This window comes from Cetorhinus maximus, chromosome 20 (assembly GCF_964194155.1).
Source record: "Cetorhinus maximus chromosome 20, sCetMax3.hap1.1, whole genome shotgun sequence".
NCBI classification, from domain to species: Eukaryota; Metazoa; Chordata; class Chondrichthyes; order Lamniformes; family Cetorhinidae; genus Cetorhinus; species Cetorhinus maximus.
Window position 1 is genome coordinate 94,787,410 of NC_135898.1, and position 14,461 is coordinate 94,801,870.

A 14,461-nucleotide genomic window follows, 5' to 3' on the forward strand; every position below is an offset into this window, starting at 1 on the left:
GTGTGAAAGTTTCTCTCACATCACATTTGCTTCTTTTGCAAATTACTTTAAATCTGTGCCCTCTCATTGTTGATCCTTTTACAAGCGGGAACAGCTTCTCCCTATCTACTCTGTCCAGCTCCCTCATGGTTTTGAACATCTCTATCAAATCTCTTCTTAGCCACCTTCTCTCCAAGGAAAACCAGTCCCCCTTGGTCCAAAACTAATACCTTAGTTAGCCATGCACTAGATACCTTGCTTGAGCCATGAAGAGATGTTAAAAAGACCAAAATTGTTTAATCAAAGAAAGCATTCATGATTTCTTAATGGAATAAAGTGAATCATCTTATTTTTGAGATTTCTGCGTAGAAAAGAGCTGTGAGGTGATTATAATTGGAATTGGTTTATACGGATGGTAGTCAGAATGTGGGGGGAAAAAATTAAGCATACCCTTGCTGTGGGATGGTGACCAGCATTGTACCCAATCCTGTATCAGTGTGTATTAAAACAAACATTTTCATTTTTACCAAGAAGCTGAAATGGTGACATGCTTGGAGTCACTTGAACAGATAGATCACTGGGTTTGTGATTCTCATCTAGTGAGAATCCCTGCCTTTTGGTAAGCATTGTTATTTTACTAGCTTTAAATTTGGTGAATGATTAGAATATAAAACAAAGCTTAATTCGTTTTCTTAAATTGTATATTTAAAAACTCCGTGGAGAAAATTTGTATCTCCTGAATTTTTGATGGAACTGATTAGCACAAGAGCTGAAAACAGGACATGACACCTTTCAATAAGCATCATTTTTTTTAAGGTCACTGGGACATAACTGATTCATGCACTGTTCAACTCCTAAAATGGAAAGCACATTAAAAATAAATAACAGCTTTATAAAAAGAGTGGTGTCTAAATAACAGAAATGACGTGAATGACAGGATGCTGAACTTGATTAGATCTTTGATAATATGAAGTTGCAGGCTGTAGCTGATGACCTAGGAAGATTTACTTGTGACTCGTAGTAATTAGAATTGCAGTGTAAGAAAACAGGCATACGTGCAAGGCACCCTTGTAGTACTGCAATAGGTTCAACTGATTTTATTCAACTTAAACAATTCTAACACCCTAGGAAGTTTCCCTGAAATTGTCTGGAATTCCATCTCTGTAGAGCTCTTTTGGTTCCTTGGATGTCAGAGAGTTTCTTTAAAGCAATTGTCATATCAAACCGACAGGACGAAACATTTCCAAAAGGAAGTCACTTGTTTTGCCTGATACTACATTCCTAAAACATAAAGGAGTGGACTGGCTGATGGTGCTTAGCATGAAAGAAAATGGCAAGGGGAGGAGGGGGGAGTAGATAAGAGAAACAACCTTCAGAGCTAGAACATACTAAGAACATTTTAGTTCTAAAATTGATTTTAGAGGGAAAAAAAGGTAGTGGCTTTGGAAGTATTTCTTCTGATATGTAGAACTTTTTTTGAGAACTGAACCCACCCAAGTTCCCAGGTCTCTAACAAAATTCTTGATTCTAACTTCAAATTAAATTTAAAGCCAAGAACTTGCATATATAAATCATCGCATCTCAGTGCTTCATATTCAACAAGTTACATTATGGGGTTGTTATGTGGATAGGCAATTTATGCATAGCAAGATCCCACCACTATCATTTGGATAAATGAGCAGTTAATCTGTTGTGCTGTTGGTTAGACTACCTGGAGAACTTACTTGATTTCCTTTGTCTATACAACGTCCACCTAAACCATCACAACAGGCACAGGGAGCATTACTGTAATATCTCATACATATGGCAGCACCTCTGCCATTGCAACAGTCTAGATTATATGCTGCAGCCCTAAAGTGAAGCTTGAATCCCATAACCTATTGACCCACTGAAGCAACAGCATCTAAACCATTTGGAATCTGTAGAACTTAAATTCTTTTGTCATTCTTTGAACTGATGATAGCATACGACTACTCTGAATAATTTAACTTTTAATTTGATCAGAAAGCAAACTTCATAATACTTTCCTCAATTCTAATGTTGCTTGAATAACATTGCATGACAGGTCCAGTATGTCAATGTTAATGCAATCCTATAGTGAGGTCTGAGAGGAACAGATATGATCAGTTACACCATGACTGTAAGGTTTGAGCTTGTGTATTTTACGCCCTCCCCACCCAAAAAACATAACTTTGACTATTTGCACGTGTGGTATAACAGTCTACTTAAAGTTCATTTAATTTGCTTTAATGTTTGTAAGTTTCCTTTAAATTTTGTCTTGTTTTTGCAGTTTCCCTTTAAGGGGCTGCCTTTTAATTTGTCCCAATGTGTTAATTTAGTTTATTTGGTTTGTACTCAAAAGAGTTACAAGTGGTATGTGAGCTTGCACGACTGTTTTCTTCAAAATTGGTGTGAATGACAAACCAGACAATATGTTTCTGATTTAGATTAAAAATACAACTAACCCCAAATCAAAGTTAAAACAAGCGTTACAAAATGTCAACTTGAAGTTTCACAATACTGATGTAATTGATGATGGTAAGTTATCATTACAACTTGGAATGTAATTGTGACAGGTTTTGTGGATACAATCAATCCAGTGAGATTGGGGAAATGATCTCATTTCTGTTCTTTTTGTGCCATTTCCTGTTGCCAAATGGTCTCCTGTGCTTCCCTCTGCATTTTCTCCATCTTCTCCAACGTTACTGATTTAAGAGGCAGCAGCTTTGGTTTGCAGAGCACCATAGCAGGAACATCCTCAAAGGAGAGCTGACCTAGTGTAAATGAATTATGGATTAAAATAAATGTGTAGTATTAACTGCATAATACTCAATCTGTTTCTCTATCTTCCTTTCCCTCCTTTTCAACAGGGCAAATGGTTACTATTTCAGAGCATTAATGCTCATTGTCAGATCTTGATTGATTGGATGACTCCTGGCTGCTTTATCTTCCCAGGCCCAGGACACTGTAGCATCCCTACTTCTGACCTGGCTGGGATTCAACAAACACAAATTGGGGACTTCCCTGGTCTGTATGCATACCAGGTATTGCACATGCTTTCTAAAGTGCCAGGGCAAATACTACCATTAATAATACAGGTTACTTAGGTTGATTAATAGTATCCAGAAAGGATTCTGATCACATTTTTTATATTTAGTGTTGTTTGTTTTTAAAAGAGCCATTAATTCTAGTAGTGTGTGCACATTACGAGCTAAACAGATTATTGTTCCAGAACTAATATTTTAATTTTATGGTTGATTAAGTTGAAATCCACTCTATACAAGTGGCTGATTTACCAGCCTGATTTTAAAAAGAACAATGATTGTAAATGCACAGATTTTAATGATCTTTGTAATACTTGCCAGTACAAGTCCTGGTACAAGAAGCCACAGTAGTATTCTAAATAGGAATTACAAATGCTCAGAGTCCTATTTGTAGAATATGCTAGTCTCTGAATAGCATACCTTAAAGCTATAAACACAATATTTGTTGCTGAACTCCTCATGCCAGTGCTTGTTGCCATTGGTCTCTTGAGCTTTCCCTTTTGTCTTTCCTTAAATTTCACTTTATATTGCAACTTCCACTTTGCTTAGGATGCAAAAACAGCTTTCAGAACAAATGTATATAAAATGTATACAAAAGCCTGAGGGTCGAGGCCCAGATCGAGCTAGTCGGAGCAGCAGCTAAACCCCAAGAGGAACCACGCCAGAATTCGAAACAGGCTAACGAAAGTGACAGCGCAGAGCGCTGATTGGTAGGTAGTGGATAAATTGTTTTTCTCCACTTTAAACCTACATTAAGGAAAGGCACGAGTTCTAGCTTTTTTTTTAAAAAGAAAGAAATAATTTTCTACTTGGCTTAAATTTAGCGTGAGAGTATTTTAACTAAAGGTATGGCAGGGGAGCTCAGTTCCTTGTGTTGCACGGCCTGCAGAATGTGGGCAGCCTTAGATGCTCCTGGCAGTCTGGATGACCATACCTGCAGGAAGTGCCACTGGTTTGACCAGCTTGAGTGCCGGGTTTCGGAGCTTGAGCGTAGGCTGGAGAGACAACAGTGCAACCGCAAGGCAAAGAGTTACATGGATAGCACATTTTTAGATGTGGTCATCCCGCAACTTAAGAAAGTGCAGTCAAAGAAGGAATGGGTGACCATCAGTCAGAAAAAGGGAGGCAGGCAAGTAGTCAGGAAAGCCCCAGAGTGCATCTCACTCAAGAACAGTTTTTCTGTGTTGGAAAACAGTGATAGTGACGGTTCGTCTGGGGAGTGCAGCCAGAGCCCAGCAGCACAAGGGGGGAGGAAGAAGAGCAATAGTGGTAGGAGACTCAATAGTGAGGGGTACACACAGGTGTTACTGCAGCCACAGACGTGACTCCAGGATGGTGTGTTGCCTCCCTTGGGCCAGGGTCAAGGATGTCACTGAACGGCTGCAGGGCATTCTGAAGGGGGAGGGCGAACAGTCAGAGATTGTGATTCACATTGGTACCAACAACATAGATAGAAAGAGGGATGAGGTCCTGCAACAAGAATTTGGGGTGCTAGGTGGCAGATTGAAAAGCAGGACCTCAAAGATTGTAATCTCTGGTAACTCTCTGTGCCATGTGCTAGTGAGTATAGGAATAGGCAGACGGAGCAGATGAATGCGTGGCTGAAGAGTTGATGCAGGAAGGGGAGGGGGGGCTTTAGTTCCCTGGATCACTCGATCAGTTTCTGGGGAAGATGGGACCTGTACAAGTCCGACGGGTTACACCTGAACCGGAACGGGACCAACATCCTTGCGGGGAGTTGCTAGTGCTGTTTGTGGGGGTTTAAACTAATTTGGCAGGGGGTGGGATACGGAATGGAGGTAAAGTAGGAGGTGACATACAGACAAGTATAGAAGAAAAACCAAGTCAGTCTGGAAGCAGACCATATGTAATCAAGTTAAGGCACAAGGGAGCATGACAAGGCTGGATGGCATTTATGTTTATGCAAGGAGTCTTGCGAGTAAGGCAGATGACTTGAGGGTGATGATATCATTGCTGTTGCGGAGACATGGCTGAGGGAGGGGCAGGACTGGCAGCTCAATATTCCGCGGTATAGAATCTTCAGGCAAGTCGGGGGTTAGGGGGGTGGGGTGTAAAAGAGGTGGTGATGTTGCAATATTGGTCAAGGAGTCGATTACTGCAATAAGGAAGTATGATATCTTAAAAGGTTCCTTAAATGAGGCCATATAGATAAAACTTAAAAACAAAAAGGGGGTGCTTCTGGGAGTGTACTATAGGCCCCCAAAGAGTCAGGGATAGAAGGGCAGATGTGTAGGCAAATCTCAGAGAAGTGTAAAAATAATAGGGTGATAACAGTAGGGGATTTCAACTTCCCCAATATTAATTGGGATAGACAAAGTGTGAAAGGCTCAGAGGGGGCGGAATTCTTATAATGTATCCAGGAGAGCTTTTTAAGCCAGCATGTAGAAGGTCCTACAAGAGAGGGGGCGGTTCTGGACCTAGTTTTAGGGAACGAAGCCGGGCAAGTGGTAGAAGCGTCAGTGGGAGTGCATTTCGGTGATAGCGACCATAACTCAGTAAGATTTAAGACAGTTATGGAAAAAGACAAAGATGGACCGGAAATAAAGGTTCTGAATTGGGGGAAGGCCGATTTTAATATGATAAGACAGGATCTAGCCAAGGTGGACTGAGAGCAGCTACTTGTAGAAAAATCTACATCAGAGCAGTGGGAGTCATTCAAAAAGGAAATAGTGAGAGTGCAGAGCCAACATGTTCCCATAAAGGTGAAGGGTGGGACCAACAAGTTCACAGAACCCTGGATGTCGAAGAATGTACAGGATTTGGATAAGGAAAAAAAGGAAAACTTATGGTAGATACCTAGGGCTCAAAACAGCAGAAGCCCTTGGAGTACAGAAAGTGCAGGGGGTTACTTAAAAAAGAAATTAGGAGAGCGAAGAGGGGGCATGAAAAAATACTAGCAGGTAAAATAAATGAAAATCCAGAGGCGTTTTATAAATATATTAGGGGCAAGTGGATAACCGGGGAAAGTGTAGGGCCCATTGAGGACCAAAGTAGCAATCTGTGTGAGGAGCCAGAGGGGTATGTGAGATTTTAAATGAGTACTTTGCACCTGTATTCACTATAGAGAAAGACGATGTAGTTTTAGAGATCAGGGAGGGGGATTGAGATATACTTGAACAAATTAGCAGAGAAGGAGGAGGTTTTATCGGACTTAAAAGTGAACAAATCCCCAGGCCCAGATGAAATGCATCCCAGGCTGCTGTGGGAGGCAAGGGAGATTGCAGGGGCCCTGACATTAATTTTCAAATCCTCTCTGGCCACAGGAGAGGTGCCGGAGGAATGGAGGACAGCTAATGTGGTACCACTATTCAAGAAGGGTGGTAGGGATACCAAGAACTATAGGCCAGTGAGTCTAACAGCAGTGTTAGGAAAACTTCTGGAAAAAATTCTGAGGGACAGAATTAATCGTCCCTTGGAGAGGCAGGGATTAATCAAGGATAGTAAGCATAGCTTTGCAGGAGGAGATCGTGTCTAACAAATCTGATTGAATTTTTTGAGGAGGTGATTAGGTGTGTAGATGGTGGTAGTGCAGCTGATGTAGACTACATGGACTTCAGTAAGGCTTTTGACAAAGTCTCGCACGGGAGACTGGTCAAGAAGGTAAGATGCCATGGGATCCAGGGCAATTTGGCAAATTGGATCCAAAATTGGCTTAGTGGCAGGAGGCAGAGGGTGATGGTTGAAGGTTGTTTTTATGACTGGAAACCTGTGTCCAGTGGCATACTACAGGGGAAGAATTTTCCCGTCGGCGAGCGGGGGCAGGAACCGCTCGCCGACGCGGGATGACGTCAGGCAGGACTCCCGACATCATCCCGCGTCATTTGCATTTTCAGGTAGGCGGGGGCACAGCCAAGTCAGGTGTGCACCCGCTGACCTGTCAACGGCCTATTGAGGCCATTCAAAAAACAATTAAACCAATTAGTGGACCTGCCCGTCCAAACTTAAGGTTGGCGGGCAGGTCGGGAGCCCTGGCGGGCACCTGAAAAAGCATGAAACCTCATCCACGGGCAGGATGAAGTTTCATTACAGAATTAAAAAACTAAGATTCACTTTTATTTAAAATTATGTCCATGTCACATGAGGGGACATGGATGGTAAATGAAATTTTCGACAGAATAACTTTTTCACTTTGGGAACCGATCTCCCTGAGGCAGCACTGAGTCTCAGGGAGATCGGAGCGCTCCTTCATGCGCGTGTGTGAAGGAGCGCACTTCTGCGTTTGGCATTCCTCCTCCGCACAGGAAGCGCATAGTGCTGCCGTGCGGACGTCACGCTGGACGTCCAGCCTTAATTCACCCGCCAATGAAAAATGGCGTGGCGCCGATTGGAGGTCTGTGGGAAAATGTTGCCCCTTAGTGGAGGGGCCAATAACCAAGGGGCATAAAATTAAGGTAAGGGGCAGGAGGTTTAAAGGGGATTTGAAGAAAAATGTTTTCACTCAGAGGGGTGGGGATTATCTGGAACTCACTGCCTGAAAGGGTGGTAGAGGCAGGAACCCTCAACATTTATGAAGTATTTAGATGAGTACTTGAAACGCTATAGCAAACAGGGCTACGGGCCAAGTACTGGAAAATGGGATTAGAGTAGAATAGGGGCTTGATGACCGGCGTGGACAGGATGGGCCGAAGGACCTCTTTCTGTGCTGTATAACTCCATGTATAAAAATCATCACCCCTTTGTAAAAAAAATTAAAGTAAAGGAGTACAGTACTTCAGAACTAAGTCAATTAAACTTCAGCTGTTCCTTTCTTCATGTTTGCAGTACAACTGCAATTCCCTGGTAGCTGTTTTGTTTATACTAAGACAATATGCTAAATACCATGTGTATGACAAAAGCCAATCTTAGACCTACACAGCAATATGAGGTGCTGCACTAATTCACATTAAAGAACGGGGTCCGCAATCACTGTTCTACACTATCCCTGTTCCACCGTGTGTGTGTGTGTCTCCCCTTTAAGAACAATGGAGTTTTCAGCAAACAAAACCCCAAAAGATTTGATTAATTGTATCAGAAACAGAGGCAGAGCTATTTCTGCAGAGATGTACACTGAATAAATAATACTATGTACAGTGTTTGTTATTCACCAGGGCCAGGTCAGCTCATTTTTGTATTTCTACTGTAAGCCAAGGTCAGCTATTAGCTCCCTTTACTCCAGCTCTAAGATCTACGTTGATAAATTAATGTTGAATTAGAGAGTTTATGGCTGCAGTTTAGTGAATACAAATTGGGTCAACGGTGCTCAAACTCATTTTACACAAGACTTTTGGAGCCAGCAGATAAGCAAGAGATTTTTATACTGCCACTGAAAGGACAGAGCGCTAATTGCTTGTGCCACCCAGTACATCACCTAAATAAATGTAACTATTAGGAATGAAGTATATAATTGTTTCAAACCCTATAAACAGATGTTACAGCAACACAAAACAAAAACACATTTATTAAAAGGTCCTGACTTTTAAAAAAATGCTTGTTTCCAGACAACAAAAGTTTATGAAACTCCTTTGGGCAGTTTTGCTGTCTCAGGTTTTCAATACAGTTGGTGTAAACAAATGTTGTTATTTCTGACACTGGTGCCAGGTAACCGCCCAGCTCTGGGTAAATATGTTTTGGTGGACTGGATTCAGTATATTCCATGATCCCATGTCTGACCAGGCAATGCTATCAGCCTCATGTTATCTGAATTAATTGCTCATCTGTAGGTACTAAAAGGTTTTCTCAAGTACAGTTTGTATTCAAACAAAACACCCTGGAAACACTCGGCAGTTCAAACAGCATCTGTAAATAGAGAAATAAGAGTTAATGTTTCAGGTCAATTCTGATGAAAGGTCACTGACCTGAAGTATTAACTCAGTTCATGCAGCATTTGTGGAGATTCAGCATTTTCAGTTTTTAATTTAGGTTTCCAACCTCAAGAGTATCTTGCTTCTCTATTAAAATGGGCTCATCTGACTCACTAAAACAAAGATTCACCCTAAAGTTCTTGAACTTGGGAAGATGAAATCAAAGGTGTCAACATTGCAGAATATATTCAGATTGTGGCAAATGGTTTAACCCAGAACAGCAGAACACTGAATGAAATAAAGACACACCTTGTTTAGGAAGGACTTCTCGAAACATGGACTTTACTTCTGGCATTTTTAATCACGTTTAAACTGTGTCTGCAATGTGTTGAATATTCTGAAAAAAAAACAATTATTATTATTGTGGACTTAAACTGCCTGTGTTTAAGATTTCACATTTTAAAGAAAAATGAAACATGGCTGTCATCTTGCCCAGGTTTAACTTACAGCTTCAGCTGAATTTTGATAAGTGCCTAATCAAGTTTTTCTTAAGTTTGTAAAATGTCAATTTATTAACAGTCCATTAACAGGATCCATACCTCATTTTTAAAAAAAAGTCTTAAATGACCCAAATGAATCCCCTGAACACAGAATCCCACGTCTATGTTGAACCAATTTCTTATTAGAGGGAAATAGACTAAATAGCGTCATGCAATGTTTTACTATGTTGATGGTGCTATATAAATGCAAGTTGTTAACATGGTCTGGCGTGAGTCATTTATTAGACTTAACCTGAAAAAGTAATTGGTTTTGTAATGCTTTAGAATCTCATTACAAATGTTAAAATGTTATAACCAGTGGCATCACTGATATTGCAATGAAACCATTAAGGTATGTAAAGAGATCAAAACAGTTACCCAAAAGTATAGAGATACTGGCCAAAAAAGTAGATTGAGGACTTTTACAGGATATCTGGTAAGGTGGAGAGGTAAGGAGAGTGCATTCCTGAGGCCAAAAAAAAGTTTAACTTTGAGTACTAAGGGAGTGCTGCATTGTCTTTTGAATGAGGCTTTAAACAAACACCTCGTATACCCTCTCAAGTTGATGTAAGGATCGCCTGGCACCATTCTGAAGAAGAGCAGAGGAATTATCGAGTGTCACAGACATAATTTATCCCTCAATCAAAACCATGAAAGCAGATTATCCGGTTATCATATTGTTTGTGGGAGTTCTTATGTTGATCTGAGAGTGGCACCTCCAATACTGCAGCACTCCCCCAGTACTGCAGCACTCCCCCAATACTGCAGCACTCCCCCAATACTGCAGCACTCCCCCAGTACTGCAGCACTCCCCCAGTACTGCAGCACTCCCCCAGTACTGCAGCACTCCCCCAGTACTGCACTGGAAAACAAACTGGTAGTTAAGTCTTAGGCTATTAGCATTGTATTTTTCAAAACAAAGTTATTATGAGTTAAGTAAAATAAGCTCAAAGTACAGGCAATAAATGTCACCCTTTGCTCAAGGCCGGGGAGGGGGCGGGGCGAAGCCAGCCACGCACAGCGCCGGAGGGGGCGGGGCGACGCCAGCCACGCTCAGCGCCGGGGAGGGGGCGGGGCGAGGCCAGCCACGCACAGCGCCGGAGGGGGCGGGGCGACGCCAGCCACGCTCAGCGCCGGGGAGGGGGCGGGGCGAGGCCAGCCACGCTCAGCGCCGGGGATGGGGCGGGGCGACGCCAGACACGCTCAGCGCCGGAGGGGGAGGGGCGACGCCAGCCACGCTCAGCGCCGGGGGAGGAGCTGAGGCCGTTCATTGGGGAGGGGGCGGGCGACACCACCCTCGCTCAGCGCCGGGGATGGGGCGGGGCGACGCCAGACACGCTCAGCGCCGGAGGGGGAGGGGCGACGCCAGCCACGCTCAGCGCCGGGGGAGGAGCTGAGGCCGTTCATTGGGGAGGGGGCGGGCGACACCACCCTCGCTCAGCGCCGGAGGAGGGGGCGGGGCGACACCACCCTCGCTCAGCGCCGGGGGAGGAGCTGAGGCCGGTCATTAGGGAGGAGGCGTAGTTCTGATGCCGTAATCAACAGGAAACCATTCCCATGGGAACAGCGCCACCTGCCCAGCCAATGGCGTCGCCCCCGTTCAGGAGCCGAAAGCGGCTCCTTCGTTCGACCGTCCGTGGACCCGAGACCACCGCCCAAACCCTCGGGCACCGCGGGCGGGTTCTATCCGTGTGCTTCCTGCCGCCCACACGCCGCGGGGACGAACGGCGCAGACAAACCCGCCACTCCGACATTAGCCCGCGGCATCACTCTCCAGACCAACGTACCGCGGCTGCGTATTCCATGACCTCATCGCACTGCGCCGCGTCACGTTACGCGTCCAGTACACGTCACGCGTCCAGTAGACGTCATCCGCTTGGCATAAGCCCCGCCCCTTGAGGTATTGCGCAATCTGGGCTCCCTCTGCGGAAGTGGCCAAGGCTGAGCCCAGGTTATTGATTAACATTTGGGGACCTTCCTCTTTCAAAAGCCGCATGTGTTGCACATTCCCCAGGTTTATATCCCATCTTAACTAGTTTACCCCAGGGTTGCCAACTCACCAGGATTGAATCTCCAGGACACTGTTGCAAGATTCCCAGGAAAATAAATTATAAGGATGTCAAGAATTGTGTCTGTATCTTTTTTTTAATGCTTTAAACACTTGTCTACCACATGTAAACATATGGGCAATTTGGGGAAAAAGCTGCTTGTAACAGTCACGAATCATTCAGCCTGGTGGGTAATGAACAATTTTCCAATTGGCGTGCGGAGGCAGGGGGCCACAGGTACGGTAGATTGATCAGCATAGGAACAATCGTGGGCCACTCAGCTTCTTGAAGATGTTGCCACCATTCAATGAGACCATGGCTGATCTGCACCTTAACTATTTGATGCCTTGTTACCATATCCTTGAACACCCTTGTCCAGCAAAAATCTACCACCCTCAGGTTTAAAATTATTAAATCTGGCAGGAGGGTTGGCGTGGGGTGGTTAGAGGCAGAAGGTCATGTGGTGACACCTCCAGGAATATGTCTAAACAGAGTTTATTTCTTCATCCGTATTCATTTTATTTTAAAAGCAAAAAACTGCGGATGCTGGAAATCCAAAACAAAAATAAAAACACCTGGAAAAACTCAGCAGGTCTGGCAGCATCTGCGGAGAGGAACACAGTTAACGTTTCGAGTCCGTATGACTCTTCAACAGAACTAAGGAAGAAAAGAAAAGAGGTGAAATATAAACTGGCTTAAGGGGTGGGTGGGACGGGTAGAGCTGGATAGAGGGCCAGTGATGGGTGGAGATGACCAAAATATGTCATAGACAAAAGGACAAAGAGGTGTTGACAGTGGTGATAATATCTCAGCAATGTGCTAATAGGTGACATTAAGGGTTGAAAGCAGGACAAGCAAGGTACAGAGCCCTAGTGGGGGTGGGGTGGGGGGAAGGGATCGAAATAGGCTAAAAGGTAGAGATGAAACAATGGATGGAAATATATTTAAAAATAATGGAAATAGGTGGGAAAAGAAAAATCTATATAAGTTATTGGAAAAGGGGGGGATTGGAAAGTGGGTGGGGATGGAGGAGAGAGTTCACGATCTAAAGTTGTTGAACTCAATATTCAGTCCGGAAGGCTGTAAAATGCCTAGTCGGAAGATGAGGTGCTGTTCCTCCAGTTTGCGTTGAGCTTCACTGGAACATTGCAGCAGGCCAAGGATGGATATACGGGCATGAGAGCAGGGTGGAGTGTTGAAATGGCAAGCGACAGGGAGGTCTGGGTCATGCTTGCGGACAGACCGAAGGTGTTCCGCAAAGTGGTCACCCAGTCTGCATTTGGTCTCTCCAATGTAGAGGAAATCGCATTGGGAGCAGCGAATGCAGTAGACTAAATTGAGGGAAATGCAAGTGAAATGCTGCTTCACTTGAAAGGAGTGTTTGGGCCCTTGGACGGTGAGGAGAGGGGAAGTAAAAGGGCAGGTGTTGCACCTTCTGCGATTGCATGGGAAGGTGCCGTGGGAGGGGGTTGAGGAGTAGGGGGTGATGGAGGAGTGGACCAGGGTGTCCCGGAAGGAACGATCTCTGCGGAATGCCACCAGGGGGGGTGAAGGAAAGATGTGTTTGGTGGTGGCATCATGCTGGAGTTGGCGGAAATGGCAGAGGATGATCCTTTGAATGCAGAGGTTGGTGGGGTGATAAGTGAGGACAAGGGGGACCCTATCATGTTTCTGGGAGGGGGAGGAAGGTGTGAGGGCGGATGCGCGGGAGATGGGCCAGACATGGTTGAGGGCCCTGTCAACCACTGTGGGTGGAAAATCTCAGTTAAGGAAGAAGGAGGACATGTCAGAGGAACTGTTTTTGAAGGTGGCATCATCAGAACAGATGCGACGGAGGCGAAGGAACTGAGAGAATGGGATGGAGTCCTTACAGGAGTCAGGATGTGAGGAGCTGTAGTCGAGGTAGCTGTGGGAGTCGGTGGGCTTGTAATGAATATTGGTGGACACTCTATCACCAGAAATTGAGACAGAGAGGTCAAGGAAGGGAAGGGAATTTTATTTTAGTTTTCTTCTGCTGTAAATTGTATCTATGGAAGCGTTACAACCAATCCCTTATTGAGGCAAAAAAAAAGTTGGATAGCACTATTTTAAAAAATATAAATTTCATGCATTTTTGTTTCATTTTATTAGAAGTGGTAACTGCATTTCTGTTTTACTTTAGCCTTAATGCTATCAACTACATAGTTAAGAGAAAAATATTGTGGTAGCCTCAGTCAGCCTTTGGGATTTACTATTGAAATGTATCCTATTGATTGTAAGTTTTATTCAGTTTTCAGTATTGGAGATTAAGCAGGTGTATTGTGGAAAACTATTTGCATCTGGTTTGTGAAAGAGATGGGCCAAATGGCCTTTTCAGATTCCATGAAAACATTCAGCAGGTCAGGCAGCTACCATGGAGAGAAACAGAGTTAATATTTCAGGTCAAGATTACCTTTCATCAGGATTTTGCTTTTATTTTCAGGTTTCATGTTGGTTGTGTGATTATGTTAGAAAGATATATTCATTCTGTCCCATTTTTCCAAAACGTTGTGTCATCTATTAGTTTTGAATCTTGCCCCTCCTTTGACTGATACCCCAATTCAGGAAATCTGAAGGAACAAATAAGTTCCAGATGGTATGCTCATAATTTATTTTCACCATAAGCATGGAAACCTGGGGTGATTTGTGGTCCTAAAACATGGTAGAGGTAACTTTGAACACTTCTTCCATTAGTGTTCAGCATATAAACCCTTTCATCAGCTGGAGGAGGATGCTGTTTATCTTGTTGATTATAAACTCTAGAATACACTTACATCTCTGGAAGGTTCTTAACATATAGTATGGAAGCAATTTCAGAAATGTCTAAAGCATCTAAAGAGAGGAAAATAATAAAGCTTCATTTGTCAATCAACCAAAGGGCAGAATTTGTTTAATCGGTTTTCATACAAAATTCATTTATCATGCCTAGCCTTGGATCTTCTTGTAGATAGAGCACTCACATTACAACTAAACACTGACATATCTCTCAGACAAGGGTGTACAAGAATGTGTGGATTTGTAAGTGAAGTATC